The 20,509-nt window shown below is 37.2% G+C and overlaps 1 pseudogene; it reads left to right on the top strand.

The window, feature by feature from the left end:
• The first annotated feature begins 19,812 nt into the window (after positions 1 to 19,812).
• Positions 19,813 to 20,103, top strand: LOC120236143 (annotated as a pseudogene).
• The last annotated feature ends 406 nt before the right edge of the window (positions 20,104 to 20,509 follow it).

The raw sequence follows: 20,509 nt of genomic DNA, 5'->3' as shown, positions 1-20,509 counted from the left end.
TCTATTATAAAGTGTCATAAATTAAGGTCCCCAATAAACTAAGGATCAAAAATATAGTAAAGTTGACCAGAAGGAACTGTAAGGCTTTTTTTGTTGTTGTTAAAAAGAAAAGGGAAATAATAAGTATACTGCTCAGAGATGATAAGAGAAAGTGTATCAGAGAAGTAGCAGAATCATTCAGCTCCTATTTTTTCTTCTCCTTTCTAAATGGGTTTTTAAACTGAATATGGAGAAGAAACTAAAAAGTGAAAATTTTAGCCCAATATAGATAAGAGATTAGGAAACTAACTCCAGGATATTTTAAATGAGGCCAGATAAATTACTAGGGTGGTAACACAATTCTTAGCTATCATCTCAGAGCTACTGTTCAGTATACTTTGAAAAGTCATGGCAAATAGGAGAGACACCACAAGTGACTAACTTTCATCTTTATTTTTTTATGTTGTATTTATTTCTGAGAGAGAGAGAGAGAGAAAGAGAGAGAGAGCCTGAGCAGGGGAGGGTCAGAGAGAGAGAGAGAGAGGGAGATACAGAATCCGAAACAGGCTCCAGGCTCTGAGCTAGCTGTCAGCACAGAGCCCGACGTGGGGCTCAAACCCATGAACCGTGAGATCATGACCTGAGCCAAAGTTGGACACTTAACTGACTGAGCCACCCAGGCGCCCCTCATCTTTGTTTTTGAAGAGGACAATAGGGTGGGTTCTGGAAATTATAGGCAACTTGATTCATGTTTGCAGAATTGACAACAGATTGCTAAAAGGTTTGTTTTTGAGCATTCAGAAATGAATATTATGGTCATTAGCAGCCAACAAATGTCAACTAAGGAGAAGCTTCAATAAACCAGAATGGCTTGTTTTATGACGTTAGTAGGCAGATAGATCAAAGGACTCCTTGAAAATCAAATAGCAGCTAGCTATTGTTATTTGTCTTGACTTGATGGAGTAATATGGGTTGCTTCCTCTCAAAAATGTCTAGTAATGGCTTTAAATAACATGATAAAGTGTCTGTTAGGGTGCTTCTACCCTATTTAGCATTTTGTAAATGAATAGATAAATATAGACTTCTCAACTCTGCAGAGGACATGAAAATAGAGTGTCTTATGTTTGTGATTCTCAAACTTTTCCTAATGGAAGGGGAAAGTAAATGTACATCTGAGAAACCAGAGCAACTATTCTAAGTGGTTGCCAAAAGAGACATTTCTCTCAATTATTTTGTCTTAATTAAAAACCATGTGATTTTCCACTCTATATCGTAATTTTTAAAAATATAAACCAATTTTCTGTCTAATCAATTTTTTCTTTCTTTTTTTGGGGGGGGGTGGTAAAAATTGGCATCTCTATGCCTTTGAATATTTTGATACATATTCTCCAAGGTGCTCTGCTTATCTTCATCAAAATCAATTATAAAAACCTCAGACAGAATAGGGTAAGAAAACAGGGAACTGTGGCTCTCTACTAGAGGTTTTTTCATGCCTAATAAAGCTCTCAATGAACACATTTATATGATAGGTGAAGATACCAAATCTTGAAAAGGATCTTAGTAAGATGACATATTAACAGAATAAAATCTAAGAGGGATAAATATAAAATTTTGCATTTAAATTAGCACAAATATGGATGTTCAAGTGATAAAAAAAATCTATGACTTAAGATTTTAAATTTAGATTTAGAATGATTATAATCATTACAATATTAACCAACAGAGTCATTTAATTGCTAAATACAGTAGCATTAAGTTACTTTAATATAAGTAGTAGTTAAATCAAGAAAGGTAACAGTGTCTCTATACTCTACATTAATAAAGCATTTCTACAGGAGCAAATTTAATTTTGGGTACCATAATAAGGACCTTGATAAACTATGGAGTAGCCATAAGAAGGCCAAACCAAGATCACCAAATATCTAGAAACTTTATCATGTAAGAATGGGTTAAGAACTGGGGTGCCTGGGTGGCTCAGTCAGTTGAGTGTGCAACTCTTGGTTTCAGGTCATGATGTCAAGGTTTGTGGGATTGAGCCCTACATTGGGCTCTGTGCTGGTGGTGTGGAGCCTGCTTGGGACTCTCTCTTTCCCTCTCTCTCTCTGCCTCTCTCACCCCCCTCCCTTCTGTCAAAACAAATAAACTTAAAAAAAGAAAGGGCTAAGAACCTAGAGCACAGACTATGGGAAGAGCAGACTAACTCAGTGCAGCACATGGCACTAAATATAGTCCTAGAGCGTGGTGTTGAGGAACATATGCTTAGGTTGTTACAGTGGAGACAACTGGGTTCAGCAGGTAAAAATTCAGATTCAGCAACCTTGGGCCTTGGAAATGGCATTTGACAGTCAACCCAGGGGAATGATGCAGGTGAGTTAAAGGCTCTGAGAAATACTGTCCTATGTAATGGCTGTAGAAGCAGTGTTGGAATTACAAAGAAGCAGAGGGGCTCCACATTAAAAAAATATACACAATGAGTTTTCTTGGTAACAACAAGAGATAGAATACGGAACAGAAAGACGTCATTGCAATAGTACTATTCAAGACATTCACGAATATTTCCAGAGTCAGGGATGATGCAGAAGGGACCTTGAAGGACCCTGTAGACTACAAGTCTTCTGATCAATCACTGGGATGATAGCAGAGAGAAAGAAAAATTAATAAAAGTATATTCCTTGGTTTTAGTTGAAAGATAATGCTAATATTTGTCTTGATGAATAGCCACTTTTTGTTTAATTTCTAATAAAATTGATTTTGTATACAAATATCTGACTCTTGATTTGTTAAGTAGTGAAACAATTTAGGCTATATTTCCAGTGCATATGTTGGTGTTGTTTTCCTTTTATGCAGTTAGTTTCAACTAAGTGGATGGATGAGAGTTATGGTAATTTTTTTTTCTTTGGTGTAGAATATAATATTGATGATTTATATCTTAATTATTCAGGGAAAAATCCCTCAATGTTTATGTATTATTTTGGTACAATTTGCAAGCACGATTAAGTCCTCAGAGAAAAGCAGCAATTTTCCTAACATTGCCATTACTTTAATACATCATTTTGTTGTTTTTGTCTAATGGAATTTCCCAAGTGTTTAACATTAAGACAGTAGTAAGAAGTTAAATTCTTAGAGTAATTCCATTGGTCTTCACTCACACTGAATTTCTGTGATCTCTAGGAGCAATGAAAGAAAGGTAAAAGTACAGAAGAATTGTAAGAGAAAACATTGCAGAAGGCAAGAGAGCAGGTCTGAAGAATAATGGCTGTAACTGAAATCCTAGTATCTCCATGCATCCTCCCAAAAAACATCACCCCAAAACTATTAGTTTAACAAAAAATTTCAAATAAAACCACATATGACCCATATTTTTAGCATTAGTAGGAGACAGAGAATAGCATAAACTACAAATTGCCCATAAAAGAAATAAACATCAAATTCCAGTGAATGCCCTGTCACCGCTGGAAACTGGTTGAGTATGGAGAGCAAGAGAAGGAAGACTTAAGTGACTGCAAGAAAGAAGAGAGCTGGGGCGCCCGGGTGGCTTAGTCGGTTGAGGGTCCGACTTTCACTCAGGTCATGATCCCGCGGTTCGTGGGTTCGAGCCCCGCGTCGGGCTCTGTGCTGACTGCCAGCTCAGAGCCTGGAGCCTGTTTCAGTCTGTGACTCCCTCTCTCTCTGACCCTCCCCTGCTCACGCTGTCTCTCTCTCTCTCCTAGAAATAAATAAAACATTTAAAAAAAAAAAAAAGAAAGAAGAGAGCTGAGTGTATATGTGAAGCAAAGACAAAATCACAAAACCACCAGCAAATGAAAAGCAAACAAGTGCAAATATATGGACCTCACATCTGAGACTTGTTAGTTCCTAGCATAAGCTACAGGGAAGAGGCAGGAAAGTGAGTGGTACCAGAGTTGGAAGCCTTGGAAAAGCATTGCTTTTAGGGGAGAAGGAGCTGGAGAAGGGTTTACTTGTCAAAGGCATGGTAATAAGAGAAAAGAAAGAAAAGGGGGTAAATTAAAGCAAATGCACTGATACTGATCATTTAATGCACCTAATTATAGAGCAAATACTAAAACAAGAGTGGACACATGAGTGGAAGAATTGTATGTGAACAGTGTACAAACTCACAGAGTAGGAAGAATGCAACTAAAGAATGGGAGGAGAGGAAATAGAGAAATAGGAGAGTAGAAATTAATTGTCTGCTATATAAGAAAGATGTGGGAGTCAAAGGATACTATTTTAAAATTACAGACCAGGGGCACCTGGGTGGCTCAGTACATTCAGCGTCCAAATCTTGATTTCTTCTCAAGTCACGATCCCAGGGTCATGGGATTGAGCCCCATGTCAGGCTCTGTGTGGAGCATGGAGCCTGCTTAAGATTCTCTCTCTTTGTCTCTGCCCTTCTCCTCCACTCGCATGCTCTCTCTCTAAAATAAAAAAAAAAAAATAAATTAAAATTATAGACCAGATAGTAAAATGTTAATTAGGAAAGAAGAGAATTAAAGACACTATAAAAGACTCTTTGAAACAAGAACAAAATGCATGCCTTCCTAAAAGCCAAGTGAAAAAAAAAGAGGTAAGCAAAGCACCAAATAGAGAAAGATTAAAACTATTTGTTTTTAAAAACAAAGAAAAATATCCTCAGGGTTTCCTGGCAGAAAGGTCAACATAGTTGTTAGGTTAGGAAAATTAGGTAGCCATCAGATTTCTAAAAAACAGCATACTAAACAAATACAGTAGAGGGGCTTTTTGAGGAAACTCAGGGGAAAGAAAATGCAAGCCAGGAGTTTTCTATACTTAACTCTAAGTGTATAGAAGATAAAAAGCTATTTCCCCCTTCTCCTAAGAGGTTTAAACCTAGTGGTTTAAAACATACTTTGCATATGATTTTGTTAGGGAGGAATTTGGAAAAGAGCTGAGCTGGGTTGTTTATTTCTTTTCTTTATTTTTTTAAAAATAATAGTCTACCTCTTTTTCATTTTTTTAGTGTTTATGTATTTTAAATTTTTTTTAATGTTTTATTTATTTCTAGGAGAGAGAGAGAGAGACAGCGTGAGCAGGGGAGGGTCAGAGAGAGAGGGAGATACAGACTCTGAAACAGGCCCCAGGCTCTGAGCTGGCAGTCAGCACAGAGCCCGACGCGGGGCTCGAACCCACGAACCGCGAGATCATGACCTAAGCGAAAGTCGGACGCTTAACCGACTAAGCCACCCAGGCGCCCCAGTGTTTATGTATTTTAAAGAGGAGGGGGAGAGACAGAGCTCAGGTGGGGGAGGAGCAGCGAGAGAGGGAGACACAGAAACAAAAGCAGATTCCAGGACCTGAGCTGTCAGCACAGAGCCCAACTTGGGGCTGGAACTCACAAACCGTGAGATCATGGCCTGAGTTGAAGTCCGATGCTTAACTGACTGAGCCACCCAGGTGTCCCTGGCTTGTTCATTTTTGATGCAATGAAATCAGCTGGGATGACTTGGCCTGAAAAATACACTTCCAAGATGGCTTCTCTACTCACACGTGTGTGTGTTGGTGGGAACAGTGGAAGGCTGGGTTTATTTCGGTCTCTAGTTTCAGGAACTCTACATGGTCTCTGTATCTGAGTTGTCAGTCTCCTATATGGTGGCTCAGGGATGCAAGCAACCAAAGCAGAAACTGACAAGTTTCTCCTTCAAGATATACCCATAACAACATATTTTGTTGATATAAGCAGGTACAGCACAATCCATAATCGAAGGGGAAGGTAAACAGACCCCAACTGTCAGTAGAGTGTAAAAAACATATGGTCATCATCTTCAATTCAGCAAGTAGAATCTCCTACCTAGATGTAAAAAGCAAAACAACAAACAACTCTTGTTGAAAGCTAAAATATAAGCAGAAATTTCAGAATTTCTGAAAAATAGTTATAATTTAAAATTCTACATATAAAAATCAAGATAGTTTATGAAAGCAAGCAGTAGAATATTCATAAGTGGCAAATACATATGTCAATAAAAATAAAAGTGAATAAAAGTAAGCAAATTAAATCTGCAAAAAACTAGAAAACAAAAACATATACAAAAAAAGCTTAAGGAAGCAAACAATGAAGGTAGAAATAGACATTAATGAGCTAGAAAATAGAAAAACAGGAACTCAAATAATTCTGCTCTTTTGAAAAAAATCAACAAAGGATATGAATCACTAAGAAACTTAATTTTAAAAAAGAAGTAAACCACAAATACACAACATAAAATGACAAAAGTGAAATAACTAATGATACACAGAAAATTTTAAAAATCAGAAAAGACTACTTTGCATACCATATGTAAATAAATTAGAAAATCTAGATGACATGCATCATTTCATAGGAAAATACAATTTACCAAAATGGACCCAAGTATTGATGGAAAGCATAAGCAGAGCAATTACAAGAGAATTAAAAGAAGCAATCAAGGAACTGTCCCACAAAAGTCACCAGGCCCAGATTATATCATAAGAGAATGCTCCAAAAGAGATCAAAAGAGATAGTCTTAGTGCTACTTAAATTGCTTTAGAGAGAATGAAGGAAAAATTTCAAATTCTTTTTACAAAACAATTAGAACACTAATATCTAAATATGACAGTTTTAAAAGAATATTTCAGATCATATCATTTATGAACAGTAATGCAAAAAAATCCAAAATAAAATTTTAGTCAACAGACTTCAACACCACATTAAGAAAACGTCATGACTGGGATGCCTGGGTGGCTCAGTTAAGCATCTGACTCTAGCTCAGGTAATGATCTCACGATTCGTGAGTACTGTGTTGGGCTCTGTGCTGACAGCTCAGAGCCTGGAGCCTTTTTTGGATTCTGTGTCTCCCTCTGTCTCTCTGTCTCTCCCTTCCTGTCCTCTCTCTCAAAAATAAATAAATATTAAAAAAAAAAAAAAAGAAAGAAAGAAAACATCATGACTAAGAAGGGTTTATAAAGAAATGCAAGGATGGTTTAATGTTAGGAAGTCTATTAACATAAACTACTATAGTAATATATTAATAGTTCTCAAAAAGCCTTTGATAAAATGCAACACTATTCCTAATAAAAATGGTCAAAAAATAAAAATGGGTGCATACCTCCTTTATGTATAATGTTCATATATCATAGATCATTGATAAGGAAATGTGACATATTTTAATATGGTTAAGGTTAACACATACACAGACACATTAATGTATACGCACACATGTGTGTGTGTATGTGTCCATATGTGTATACACACACACAGGCAACATTTTACCTAATGTGAAAACACAAAGACATACCACAGAGGACAGGAACAAGGCAAGAATGCCTACTATCTTCACTATCATTTAACATAGTACTAGAGGTATTAACCAACTCAATTAGAATAAAGAGCCAAAAATTTAGTCCTCCATTAAGAGAAACCTCGGGCTGCACGTAGCCCCAGTCTCAGTCCCAGGAAAAGCCTCAGATTGTTCGAGGCTAAAGCCATCCTCAGACCGCCCTCAGTTCAGCTAATCAAAAAGAAAAAAGAAACATTCCTATGGTCTGAGTCAAGGCTGGGAACTGCAGATACAAACTAGCCAATTTCTCACTGCTTGCCTGAACCCCACGTGGGCCCTTTGAACTCACCTCATAATTAGTCATTTTCAAAGGATTCTCAAGAGTCATGATTGGGTCCCACCAAAAGTAACGAACACTTCACAGATACTGAATGGTCAAAGCTGTAATTGTAATTGGTGCTTATGTGATGATGCTACATGTACTGTAACACTCCCATCTCTTACTCCTTAAAAACCCTGTTCGCTATTGTTCTTCGCTTCACCTTGCTGCCATGACACCGGTAGGCTGGTGAGCCCCTGCTCGAGCTTGTAATAAAGACCCTTTTGTATTTGCATCGGTGCCAGCTCCTTGGAGGTCTCTGGGACTCGTGATTTGGGCACAACAAGATAAGATGACACAAAATTGTAACAACAACAACAACAACAACAACAAAAGGAAGTAAAATTATCTCTGCTTGCAGATGATGTGACACTAATGCTGGAAAATCTAAAGAATTAGTGGTAAAACAACTCAAAAGAATAAATCAGCAAGTGGCAGTATATAAAATCAACACACCCAAATGAATAACTTTTGTATATACAAATAATAAGCAATAGAAGATAGTTTGGAAAAGAAAGTGTTGTTTACAATAACCAAAAAAAAAAAAAATCCAAAATATTTAGGAATAGATGAAATGTGGAGTATTTACAATTTACTTAAGGAAAAATCAAACCTGAACGATACAAACAAAAATTTGAACAAAAAGACAGGCATTCCTTATTCCTGATTAGGATGTTTCAACACCATCAAGATATAAGTTATGTCCAAGTTAATTTATAAATTTAATATCCCAATAAAAATACCAACAAACTTTGTTTTTCTGGAGATAGACACTACTTAGAAAAAAAGGGAGGTAATAAAACATACACACATATATTTGCTTATTCTTTCAAAGGAAACACAGGTAACAAGAAAGCAATGAAACAGATTGCCTACTAAGGACGCGCATGGAGAAGCAGGAGGTGAGGAGGGGGTGGTTTAGGGTGGGAGGAATATGGGAAAGAGCACACTTCTCTGAGTTACTTTCTTGAGAAATTTTTTCCTTTTGGAAGAGTATTAAAGTTCTACATATTAAAAAATTACAGTTGAAACCACAAGCATGGGAAAATAAAAACAAATTAAATGCAAACAAAACCAAAATATTCCAACTGTATTTCCAATTCGTAACATGTCCACATTGAAGGGGGGAGAATGGAAGAATAGTTCAAATGTTTTTCATTTTTTTTTAATTTTTAAAAATTTTTTTTGTTTATTTCTAGGAGAGAGAGAGAGAGAGACAGCGTGAGCAGGGGAGGGTCAGAGAGAGAAGGAGTCACAGACTGAAACAGGCTCCAGGCTCTGAGCTGGCAGTCAGCACAGAGCCCGACGCGGGGCCTGAACCCACGAACAGCAAGATCATGACCTAAGTGAAAGTCGGACGCTTAACTGACTAAGCCACCCAGGCGCCCCTCATTTTTGTTTTAAATTAAAATTTTAATTTTAAGATAATTGTAGATTAATGTGCAGTGGGGAGAGGCTTCATTACAGTCTGGCAAGGATGAAAGTCGAAGCTCCTCATCTGGCCTTTGCTGGCAGTCAAGGTGGGGCCCCAGTTTTATCTGCAGTATTTGACTGGAGTAGACCGGTTATTGTCCAAAAGTTTCCTGTCTCACTAGACTGCCCTTTCCTAACTCTTTGGCTAGAGAAGGCAGCCTTTTGTTTTTGTTCATGCTGGTTGGCATTTCTAGATCGCCAGTTTCATCAGCTCCAAGTGGCACACAGAAGCCAAAAAGAAAAAGCCAGGGAACTGATCATCTTGTTGTCCTTTGGGTCTTGAAATCCCTCGCTAGTTTTCCTTCTCTCCCTGTTTCAGAGTCTTCTGTTTAAGCATAAAGTCCACATTTTTTAGTTGTATTGAACAGAAGGAATAAAGAAAAGTGTATATTCCATCTTACTAGAAATGGAAGTTTTTCCCAAGTGACTTTCGAATATAGTCCTTTTACTACATAATCTTGGTCTAAGGGGAAAAAGACCCACAAACAAATCTTGAAGTCTTTTTTTTTTTTTTTTTGGTATTTTTTCTGGCATATTATCAGTGTAACAATTCTAAAATGATTTCCTATGCATTGTAGGAATAAGTGATGAGCGAATGGGTTGATATTCTTGGAAAACAGGATTTATACTGTTCAGGAAGAAACAAATTCAGGGAAAATAAAAGCAAGGAAAAACCTGGTCGGGTGGATTGAAATTTGGAATTGAAGGTATGAACTGATTATTTCATCTATCTATCCATCTGTCTACATCCATTCATCTACGTATGTTTGTCTTTTTTAGTTCTCTGCTTTTTGAACCAGTTGTAAGCAATTACATTCCAATAGTAATCAATACACTTAGTAAATCCTGCTTACTAAATACCATTCCCCATTAAAAGGAACATTCCTTGTAGAAACAGCTGATTTCAAGACTGTGGTAGGGAAGGTAACAGTTGAATCAGAAGCATCTTGTGTCAGAATATAAAGAAGTAATAAAAAAAAAAGTGATGGGGTAATGTCAGAAGCCCCCTTGAAACCACTTTGAAGCTTCTTCTCCTGGCTAAATCTGAGACAATTTGAGCATAAAAATAAGTAAGGACAGTAATGAATTATAACCCACTAAGTAAAATAGAAATCCACGAGTCAATCCATGGATAGTATATAACAGACAGGTAGGTAGGTAGGTAGGTAGGTAGGTAAGAATATGGATGGATGGATAGATAGATAGATGATAGATAGATAGATAGATAGATAGATAGAAAGAAAGATAGATAGATAGATGATAGATAGAAAGATAGATAGAAAGATAGATAGATAGATGCAAAGTCAGAGCTATTCCTTATAGCAGAAAGCTGATTGATAAATCAGGAGTTGGAAAATCACTGTTTTCTAATCATCATACTGAAGATTGGTTTGAGCAAGAATCACCAATAAATAACAAATCTCGGGGGGGGGGGATTGAGGAGGATCAGGATGATTTTCCATTTGGAAAATTGCATGATTTTCCAAATGTCTCCCCATAGCCTGCTCATTATTGCAATGGGAAAAAATAATTATACAGTGGATAAGCAGAACAAACCATTAGGAAAAGAAAATTAACATCACTAGGAAGGGGACAACAGACATAATCTGCCTTAATATTTGATTTCCTGAGAAGGACACAGTATCAGTTACATAGTATTCTGGCTGGGATGCAATAAACAGAGTCTTATGAGAAAACAGCAGACTAGCCCAAATTGAGGAACACTTGAAGAAAACTGACTGGTATTCTTTGAATGTACTTCTGTCATTAAAGATAAAGAAAGGCTGACAAACTGCTCCAGATTAATGGAGACCAAAGACTAAATAACAACTAAATACAATGTTATCCTGCACTGGATCCTGGACTCTTTGAAGAGAGAAAAAGTATTAAGCACATAACTGATAAAACTGGGATAAGGATGACTGATTAGGTAAAAGTATTATATCCATGTTGAGGGTTTTGAATTTAATAACTGTCCTGAAGTTATGTAACAGAATAAAGTCAATATTCCTGTTCTTAAGAGATGCGCACGTAAGACTGAGAAGTAAAGGGTCATGATGTATCACAATGATGCAACCTATGCTTTAATACATATTTGGAAAGTGCAAGAGGTTGAGAGGGCAAATGTGGCAAAATGTTAACAATGGGTGAATCTGGATAAAGGGATAAAGGATATTTTAGAGTTCACTTGTAACTTTATGAGTTTGAAATTGTTTCAAAGTATGAAAAACAAACAATAATGCAGCATATTAGATCAAAGATTAGAATGAAGGTAGGAAATGAAAACCCTACCCTGTAGATAGAAATTTGGAATGAAACTATTTTTGTTCAGGTTGGCAGAGTTTACGATCATAATCATTTTTCACACATTCAACCCATACTGGAACAGACAACAGAATTTCAATGAATATAAGTGGTTAAGTCAGGTTCCTTAGCTTGTTTGGGAAGACTAACATTTAATTAGCAGTGAAAACTGAAAAATTGAAAATTGATTTTGATATTAATGTAATTAAGGTGCATCTTTTTTTTTTAAGTTTATTTATTTTGAGAGGGAGAGCATGTGAGCGAGGGAGAGGCAGAGAAGGAGGCAGAGAGAAAATCCCTAGCAAACTCTATGCTTTCAGCGCAGAGGCGGACCCGGGGCTCGAACTCAGGAACCATTAGATCATGATCTGAGCTGAAATTAAGAGTCAGACGCTTAACTGACTGAGCCACTCAGGCATTCCAAGGTGCATCTTTAGATAGAATTCAACAGTGCATATATATTATTAGAATATGACTGCTTTAAGCAGGCATTTTTGGTATTTGTTTAAACATGATCTATGCCATATGTTCCAACATACTATATCTATAGCCAGTGCTCAAACGCAGCAGCTGATTCTCTTTCTTCTGGACAAATGGAGTGTTTTCTTGGCCCAGGAAAATACTTACAAACTCAACATTCATTAAATTCTCTTTCCTCAGGACTCCTTCCCCCATCTCTTCACACACTCCTGCCAATCCTGATATCCTTTTACCCTTAGCAGAATCTTATTTCACTTTAGCAATTTGCACATTTGTAAAATTGGACACCTGGGGTTTTAATTTTCAAAGCATTGCTCAAGGGGTGTGTCCCAGCTTCTTGGCTTCTTTGAATAATGTGTGTGCATCTAGTGCTTATGTGCACGAATGGCAGTCTGCTCCTTGATAAAATGGCCTTCTAGTACTCTTGGAATTAAAATAGAGTTCTTCATGTATGGCTACAAACTTAATTGATTGTGGTCATGTTTCAGAGGCCAAACTCTCAGAAGTGACCATGTCTCTCAATTTGCCAGGTGTCATATATGATTATTTAATAGGTGACATCATGACCAAGGAAATTCCTTTGGAGAATAGTTTTATGGCTCTGATATCCACTTATACTGAAACACGAATGAGCTAAATTATTAACTTTTTGCTTGATGGCAGAAAACAAATTCTTACAAAGGATAATCAAAAACTAAAATAGAGATGCACATGTAAAACTGGGGAGTAAAGAAGAATGATATACGATGATGTATGCAACCTACTCTTCCATATGTATTTGGAAAGAGCAAGAGATTGATAATGCAGTGTGGCAAAATGTTAAAAACTGGTGAATATGGAGAAAGGATATTTTGGAGTTACTTCCCCACCAAGAGAATCAAGACCTCCTTAGTCTTGTAGGAGGCCATTTATTATTTCAATTTGAATTAATTTTTTTCTAGCTGAGATTGAATATCTATTTGCCCATATATTTTGGTGTTTTGGTTGTTTATTTTTTGGTAAATAGCTTATTTTTTGACTTCACATTTTTCTTTTGGGTTGGTCTTTACCTATTTAGTTTGTAAGAATATTTCAGTATTAAGCATATCGACTGTACATCTCCTATAAACATTGCAAATATTCTTCCCTTGCTTTTCACATGCATTTTGCATAGAGAACTTTTACATTGCTGGATAGTTAATCAGTTCATATTCACACTTATGATTTCTGGCCTTACTACTGTACTTAAAAAGTCCTCCTTGTCATCAAATTGCATATTTACTCTCCAAATGTTCTCCTGCACTTTTTACAGCTGTATTTACTGTGAAACTTTTAATTTATGTGCAATTTTAATTTATGCATGGTGTGAAGTAGAGAGCAAATATAATCCAAAATTTTGATGAATTAAATTTTTGGTGAATTAACTTAGTTTTGTAAATTTAAAAATATTTCTGGGAACGTCACAATAGAAGGATCAGACTATGTATGTTTAAAGTATATTTACAATTAAAATTTTTAAAAATATGAAATTAGGAAATAAAAAATATGCCCTTTCTCTGGTTAGCTTTAACCTACATTGTAGGACAGGAGTATGGTCATCTAGGTGAAAGACATTCTATGTATTCTAAGCATTACTGGGTGTAGAAATGCAATGTTTTCTCCCTAGAGCAGGACTCTCAACCTTGATTGTACATTGGAATCACCTACTTTTTAAAATGCTGATGCCAGATCCCAGAGATTCAGATTTCACTGGTCTGAGCCTACCTCTGGGGTTTTAAAATATCCCCAGTTGGTTATATGATGCACAGCTGAGGTTGAGACCACTGTATTAGAGCTTCTTCCTGATGTCTAACTGGTATTATTTGCTATAAGCTTAGCTATGATTCAAGTAAAGTTGTGTCTCTAAATTTTAGTACTAAAACCCTCCCATCTCTGAGCTATAATCTTAACTGAATATAGCCTGGAGAAACCACTGGGACCTTGGCACTGAGTTGGATATAATCTTTACCTCCTTCTGGGTACACTGTATAGACAATGAATTTAAGAGATCTGAAGAAGTGATGTGTCTAAACAATTTTCAGAATAATTTCTAATAAGAAAGCAAATTTACCTCAGCATTTACCTTAGACGTATATGAATATACCTTAAAGTTATAACTAGAGAAGCTTACCTTAGAAGTATATCTTTCTTCTATGATTTCTTTGCAGATTCAAAATCAGGGCCTTTCGTAAAAGCTTTGTAAAGTAAAATGTTGGTACTTCATGTTTCATTTTCCTTTTGGCATAAAGTAACAACATACCAATTGTGGATTTTAGACTGATTTTTCTTTTCTGTATTTGCCAAAGTTTTTTTTACAATAAATGGATATTACTTTTATCATTAGAAAACATGTTATTTTTTAAAACTAAAATTAACATTTATATCATATGATCACAACTCTAAAATATATGCAGAAGGAAATGCATTTGTTTTTAATTATTGCCTCCAGATGGTTGGGACTATGAGCAATAAATTTTTTCCCTCTTGCTGTGTTTTTCTATTTTCCAAATTTTCTGCCATAATCATATATTACTTCTATAAAGGAAAAATATTTAAACTAATTAAAAGTTCACTAACTTACCCAAATATTCTCAATACGTTTTATTTTATAAAACCAATACGACCATTTAAATAGTATTCTGGGGGCACCTGAGCGGCTCAGTTGGTTAAGCATTCAACTTTGACTCAGGTCATGATCTCATAGTCCATGAGTTCGAGCCCTGCGTCAGGCTCTGTGCTGACAGTTCAGAGCCTGGAACCTGCTTTAGATTCTGGGTCTCCCTCTCTCCTCTCTCTCTGCTCCTCCCCTGCTTGTGCTTGCTTGCTCTCTCTCTCTCTCTCTCTCAAAAATAAATAAACATGAAGCAAATAAATAGAATTCTGTTAAAAATGATTTTATTTTATATGTTTTATTTGATTTAAATTCTTCACAATTTAAATAACTGTCTCATTCTTAAAGAGAGAAGTTGTTTTTCTATCTTGATATTTCCATTCAAGGAGGTATTACCAGGAGCTCTTTTGGTATTCTTTCTCCTGTTTAGTTTTTTTCCCTTCCCTTTCGTCAAGCCTCTTTTTCAAAGGGAAGATGTTAATGTGAAAGTCAGGTGTCAGCTGGGTCTTAGTTACGGTCAACAGCCTCACAAACTTGAGCCTGCCCCCTACTTCCTGCATTGTCCACCTCATGGATTGGTCAGAATTAGATGTTTTCCCTAGTGTCTGGTCTTTTGTGACCTCTCCAAGGTCAGAGCCATCATTGGTACCCAGGTTTCCTCACTTCAGTGCAGCTGAATTACTTGCAGCCTGATGTTAGGCTAGGAGAACAGAATTTGGTTAAGCGTTGCTGGACTAAATGCCCAATAGCATTTGACTCAACACAATCAGTATAAAACAAATGCATGCAATCCAAGGTACTTCAAGTGAGATACATTCCCTTGAGAAATCAACTGGATATTCTTGGCAGGCGGCAGTAATGTGATTAGGGAAATATCTATGAATACCACTCTTTCTGTGCCCCAGAAATGTCACCTTTCTCAGGAATGTGATTAACTGGGTGCTTAGAAACATTAAAAAAAAGCACGTGAAATAGACTTCTAAGATACTGAAAAATTTCCTCTATTCATTTTAGAGTAAGTAGTCTTTTTATAGCAGATTAAGTAAAAGGCATATTATTGGGTTTTGGTGAGCTTGGTGTTCTCTCTTGATTTGTTTCTTGATCTTATCAGTGACTTTTAGGTGAATGTTAAGTACAGAGTCAGTAAGTGTGAATTGCTCTAAGCACTGCGTCATGCTGGAAAACACAAAGCAACAGAGCCATCAAATGAATTCTGGTTTAAAGAGGTTTCTAGCAAAGATCAATTTGTTTAAATATTAAGTGAGTCTAAGCACCAAATTCACTCCTGTGTCCTCTGACTTTGCTCTCAGTTGGCCTCCTCCTTGTCCCCATCCAAGCATGGACAGCTGTGGTAGAAAACAGGGTGTGTCTCTGGCTGTGGGCCTCAAATGCCACACACTAGATTCTCTCTCTCATTGTGGCATTTGAGGTTGAGATCCACATGTTGGCTTTGTTCCCTAGGCAGCTGGGAGGTTGTATGGGGTCACAGGGCTTCTTGTATGGGTGCATGGCTTCCCCTTCCCAGTGGCCTCATTTCCTCCTAGAGTAGAAGAGATGCATTTCTATTCCTCACTAGTATTCCTCGGAGTTTTCCACATGATGAAGTGGGGTTTTACTTTGAGATGATGCTATCTTTGGGGAATGACTTGTATGGGGGAAAGGTACTTCACATAACCATCAGCTTCACAGAGGACTTTGCTGTTATTGGGTTTCTGGAAACTATTTGGCTGTGGGTAGATTTTTGTCTCTATTCGCACACACACACTCACACACACACGCACACATGCACACATACTACAAAATGTTGTCATCTGTTTCTTTTCACTTTTAACTTGCTAGTCATTCATTTCTTCACTTGACAAAGATATACCGAGTGCCAGCTCTGTGCCAGGCACTATCTCTTTATTGACAAGATGTATGTCTTGTCATGTGACTTAGCAATCTGGTAAGAGTACTCTGGAGTAGTTCCTTCTGTGATAATTAACTTTAAATAAAAATAAGTCATCCACATGAAAAGATGCTCAACATCACTCATCATCAGGAAAATACAAATCAAAACTACAATGAGATAGCACTTCAAACCTGTCAGGATGGCTAGAATAAAAAACATAAGAAACAACAGTTGTTGGCAAGGATGCAGAGAAAGGGGAGTCCTCTTGCACTGTTGGAAGGAATGCGAACCAGAGCAACCACTCTGGAAAATAGTATGGAAGTTCCTCAAAAAGTTAAAAATAGAACTATCCTATGACCCAGCACCTGTACTATTTACCCAAAGAATACAAAAATACTAATGCTCCAGTGTTTATAGGAGCATTATCTACAATAGCCAAATTATGGAAACAGCTCAAAAGTCCATCAACTGATGAATGGATAAAGAAGAGGTGGTATGTGTGTGTGTATATATATATATATATGTATATATATATATGTATGCTGAATAATGGTCCATACCATGGAATATTATTCAGCCACAAAAAAGAATGAAATCTTGCCATTTGCAATGACATGGATTGAGCTAGAGTATTATGTTAAGCAAAATAAGTCAGAGAAAGATAAACACCATACGATTTTACTCATATGTGGAATTTAAGAAACAAATGATCATAAGGAAAAAAGAGAGAGAGAGAGGCAAGCCAAGAAAGAGACTTTTAACTGTAGAGAACATGATGATCACCAGAGGGGAGATGGGTGAGGGATGAGTGAAATAGGTGACTGGGATTAAGGAGTGCCCTTGTCCTGATGAGTACCGGGTGATATTTGGAAGTGCTGAATCACTATACTGTATACTTAAAACTAATGTTACACTGTGTATTAACTAACTGGAATTTAAATTAAAAAAAAAAATAAGCCAGCCATCAAGCAATAATAATTTTAGAGAGTCATAAAAGGAAACGGGAAATGCATAATATCCAAGGACTATTCCCAGCGTCGGTTTTCTTATTTGTGTGATTATGGGTTAATTAACGTATTTATTTGCTCTTTTCCTCAGAGTGAAGGGGTTCTTCCACATCGGAAGTAGAATATGATTCCTGTGGTGCTGCAAGAATGAATCAAACTACACCAATCCCTTCAGATAAATGCCAGCCCTATTATAAATATTTTTCAAATCCAGAAGACCCTGTAACTTCATTCATGAATTATCACTGACACATTCAAAATTATTTCTAAATTTTGATTCTATGCTTTTGGTATACCTCTCTGTAAATGTAAGAGATAAAAAATTATGTTTTTATTCATAAATATAAAAATCTTAAATTTACAGCCACAATTCCTGCCTTTATCTTTTTTTTTTAATGTTTTATTTATTTCTAGGAGAAAGAGAGAGACAGTGTGGGCAGGGGAGGGTCAGAGAGAGAGGGAGTCACAGACTGAAACAGGCTCCAGGCTCTGAGCTGGCAGTCAGCACAGGGCCCGACGCGGGGCTCGAACCCACGAACTGCGAGATCATGACCTAAGCGAAAGTCGGACGCTTAACCGACTAAGCCACCCAGGCGCCCTGGGACCTGGGCATTTTGGATTAAGTCTTGCTCTCCTGATGACACAGGAGCACTTCCTGCAAAAAACTGCCATGGCGGAGGAAGCACCTGACCCCTCCATGGTCCCCAGGCACATCACCCCATGTTCAGAGGGATTGTGNGGGAGTCACAGACTGAAACAGGCTCCAGGCTCTGAGCTGGCAGTCAGCACAGAGCCCGACGTGGGGCTCAAACCCACGAACCGCGAGATCATGACCTAAGCGAAAGTTGGACTCTTAACCGACTAAGCCACCCAGGCGCCCCAGCTGCCTTTATCTTTTAATCCCTAGCCAATCTAATCCAGATTTGACTACTCTCCTGGGAGCTATGTTTTCTACTCCAGGCATTTATTTTTTCTCAAAGAATGGGTCTTGCTGAAGACTCAGATGTGGATAAAGATTATTATACATCTAGGGGCGCCTGAGTGGCTCAGTCAGTTAAGGATCCAACTCCTGATTTCGGCTCAGGTCATGAACTCATAGTTCATGAGACTGGGTCCTGATTCAGGCTCTGCACAGAGTGTGGAGCCTTCTTGGGATTCTCCTTCTCCCTCTGCTCTTCCCCTACTCATGTGTGCATACTGTCAAAATAAACATTAAAAAAGATTATTATATATCTAAAATTTCCTACACATGAAACGTTCCACATGGAAATTTGTTTTAAAGCTTCAGAATCATATTTCATTACTAGGTTAACACTTACCTGAGGTAAAGAGAAATATTCAACAGTATTAAGATAAGCTTGATAGGAAATGGTGGAAAGTCTCATCTTGAAGGGACACCATGGTGAGCCAACTCCAAATATCCTCAAAAGAAATTTTAAAGGAAATGCGTTAGTAAACCTGTACATATACATAAAAAATAGACTGGAAACAACTACGTACGTTAGGTGGAAATATGAAATTATTATATAAAACAGTAGTAAGTACATGTTTCCACCCACACATGCCAACTTTCAGTAATTATGTCAAGTAAACAGCTACCTTCTCAGTAATTGTCAGAGAAAAACTGTCCTGTCAAGGCTTCTTTTTTTAAATGTTTATTTATTTTTGAGTGACAGAGAGACAGAGCATGAGCAGGGGAAGGGCAGAGAGAGAAGGAGACACAGCATCTGAAACAGGCTCCAGGCTCTGAGCTGTCAGCATAGAGCCCGACGTGGGCTCGAACCCATGAACTGTGAGATCATGACCTGAGCCAAAGTCAGATGCTTAACCGACTGAGCCACCCAGTCACCCCATGTCCTGTCAAGGCTTTTTTATGTTTCTCCTCCTATGCTGGAAATACATAAATATGATGGATAAAAATTAACTTGCTAACAATGGAGAAGATGGAGATTTGAAATTTTAAACCAAGCATCCTTTGCAGAATCATTCCATCTTATGTCTCGGGTTTTTTAAAAATTTTTAAATCTTTATTTATTTTGAGAGAGAGAGAGAGAGAGAGAGCGCAGGGGAGGGGCAGAGAGAGAGGGAGACACAGAATCCAAAGCAGACCCCAGACTCTGAGCTCTCAGCACAGAGTCCGCCACAGGGTTTGAACTCCTGAACTGTGAGATCATGACCTGAGTGAGCTGAGGTTTGATGCTTAACCAACTGAGCCACCTAGGTGCCCCAAGGGAATTATATTATTTTTAAATGTTATTTTCCTTTTAGTAATCAAGGCAGTCCAAAAGAGAGCACTATTAGAGGCAGCACACCTGAGAAAGGGTTTTTGGGTTATAAGACAACTGAACATACTGCTCTTCATCTGAAGGTCAGTGGATATCTTACTAAGTTTCCTTTAACATTACAACTTCAGGCCTTAAAGATTGGGACTGGCTAGGATTGCAAAAGGATCAACATGCTTTTGGCTAGAGATTTACTACACTGTCCTTGGAAGAAGAAAAGAACAAAACATAAAAAGAAATGGTTAGTTCAAAGTCCAGACTTCTATTTTATGGATGTAAAATGTCTAGGTTGCTACACGATTATCACAGTTTTCAGCCATGCTCAGATGGTTCTTTGTGTTCAAAGGCTGTTCAACAGCGTTGGGCCGGCCAGCAGGAGGGAAGGCCAGACTCCCAGAAGGGTGCTCATCTAAAAGAAAGCAACACTCATGATCCACACAGCCTCTTGAACTCGTGTTATATTGCAGAAAGCCTTATCAGTAATTTGAGTCACTCTACCAATATTAGCAAATTATGTTTAATTTTGTAAGGTATACAACAGTGACCTCCTATTTTGGTGTCAGTTTTTCAATAAAGTTTTGATTATGGGCAAAAAATACTTAAAATTACAACCTAAACAACCAAATCTTAACTTAAAAAGGAAGGAAAACCCATAATCTAACTGCCTAGTCAAATTATTATCAGTTTTTCTGTGTCTTTTATCTGTTTTACAAAAATAATAAGTACTATAATTGTAGGACAGATAAGAGTTTGTATTTTTTTCTATTAATACTGCGACAAACACTTCCCTTTCAATGAGTATATCATACTCTCATAATAATTTCCTAACTATTTCTGT

The sequence above is a fragment of the Hyaena hyaena genome, unplaced genomic scaffold (genome assembly GCF_003009895.1).
Source record: "Hyaena hyaena isolate Hyena2069 unplaced genomic scaffold, ASM300989v1 scaffold_146, whole genome shotgun sequence".
Taxonomy (NCBI): domain Eukaryota; kingdom Metazoa; phylum Chordata; class Mammalia; order Carnivora; family Hyaenidae; genus Hyaena; species Hyaena hyaena.
Note: the sequence above shows the minus strand (reverse complement) of the source record. Positions and strands in the feature narration are given on the sequence as shown.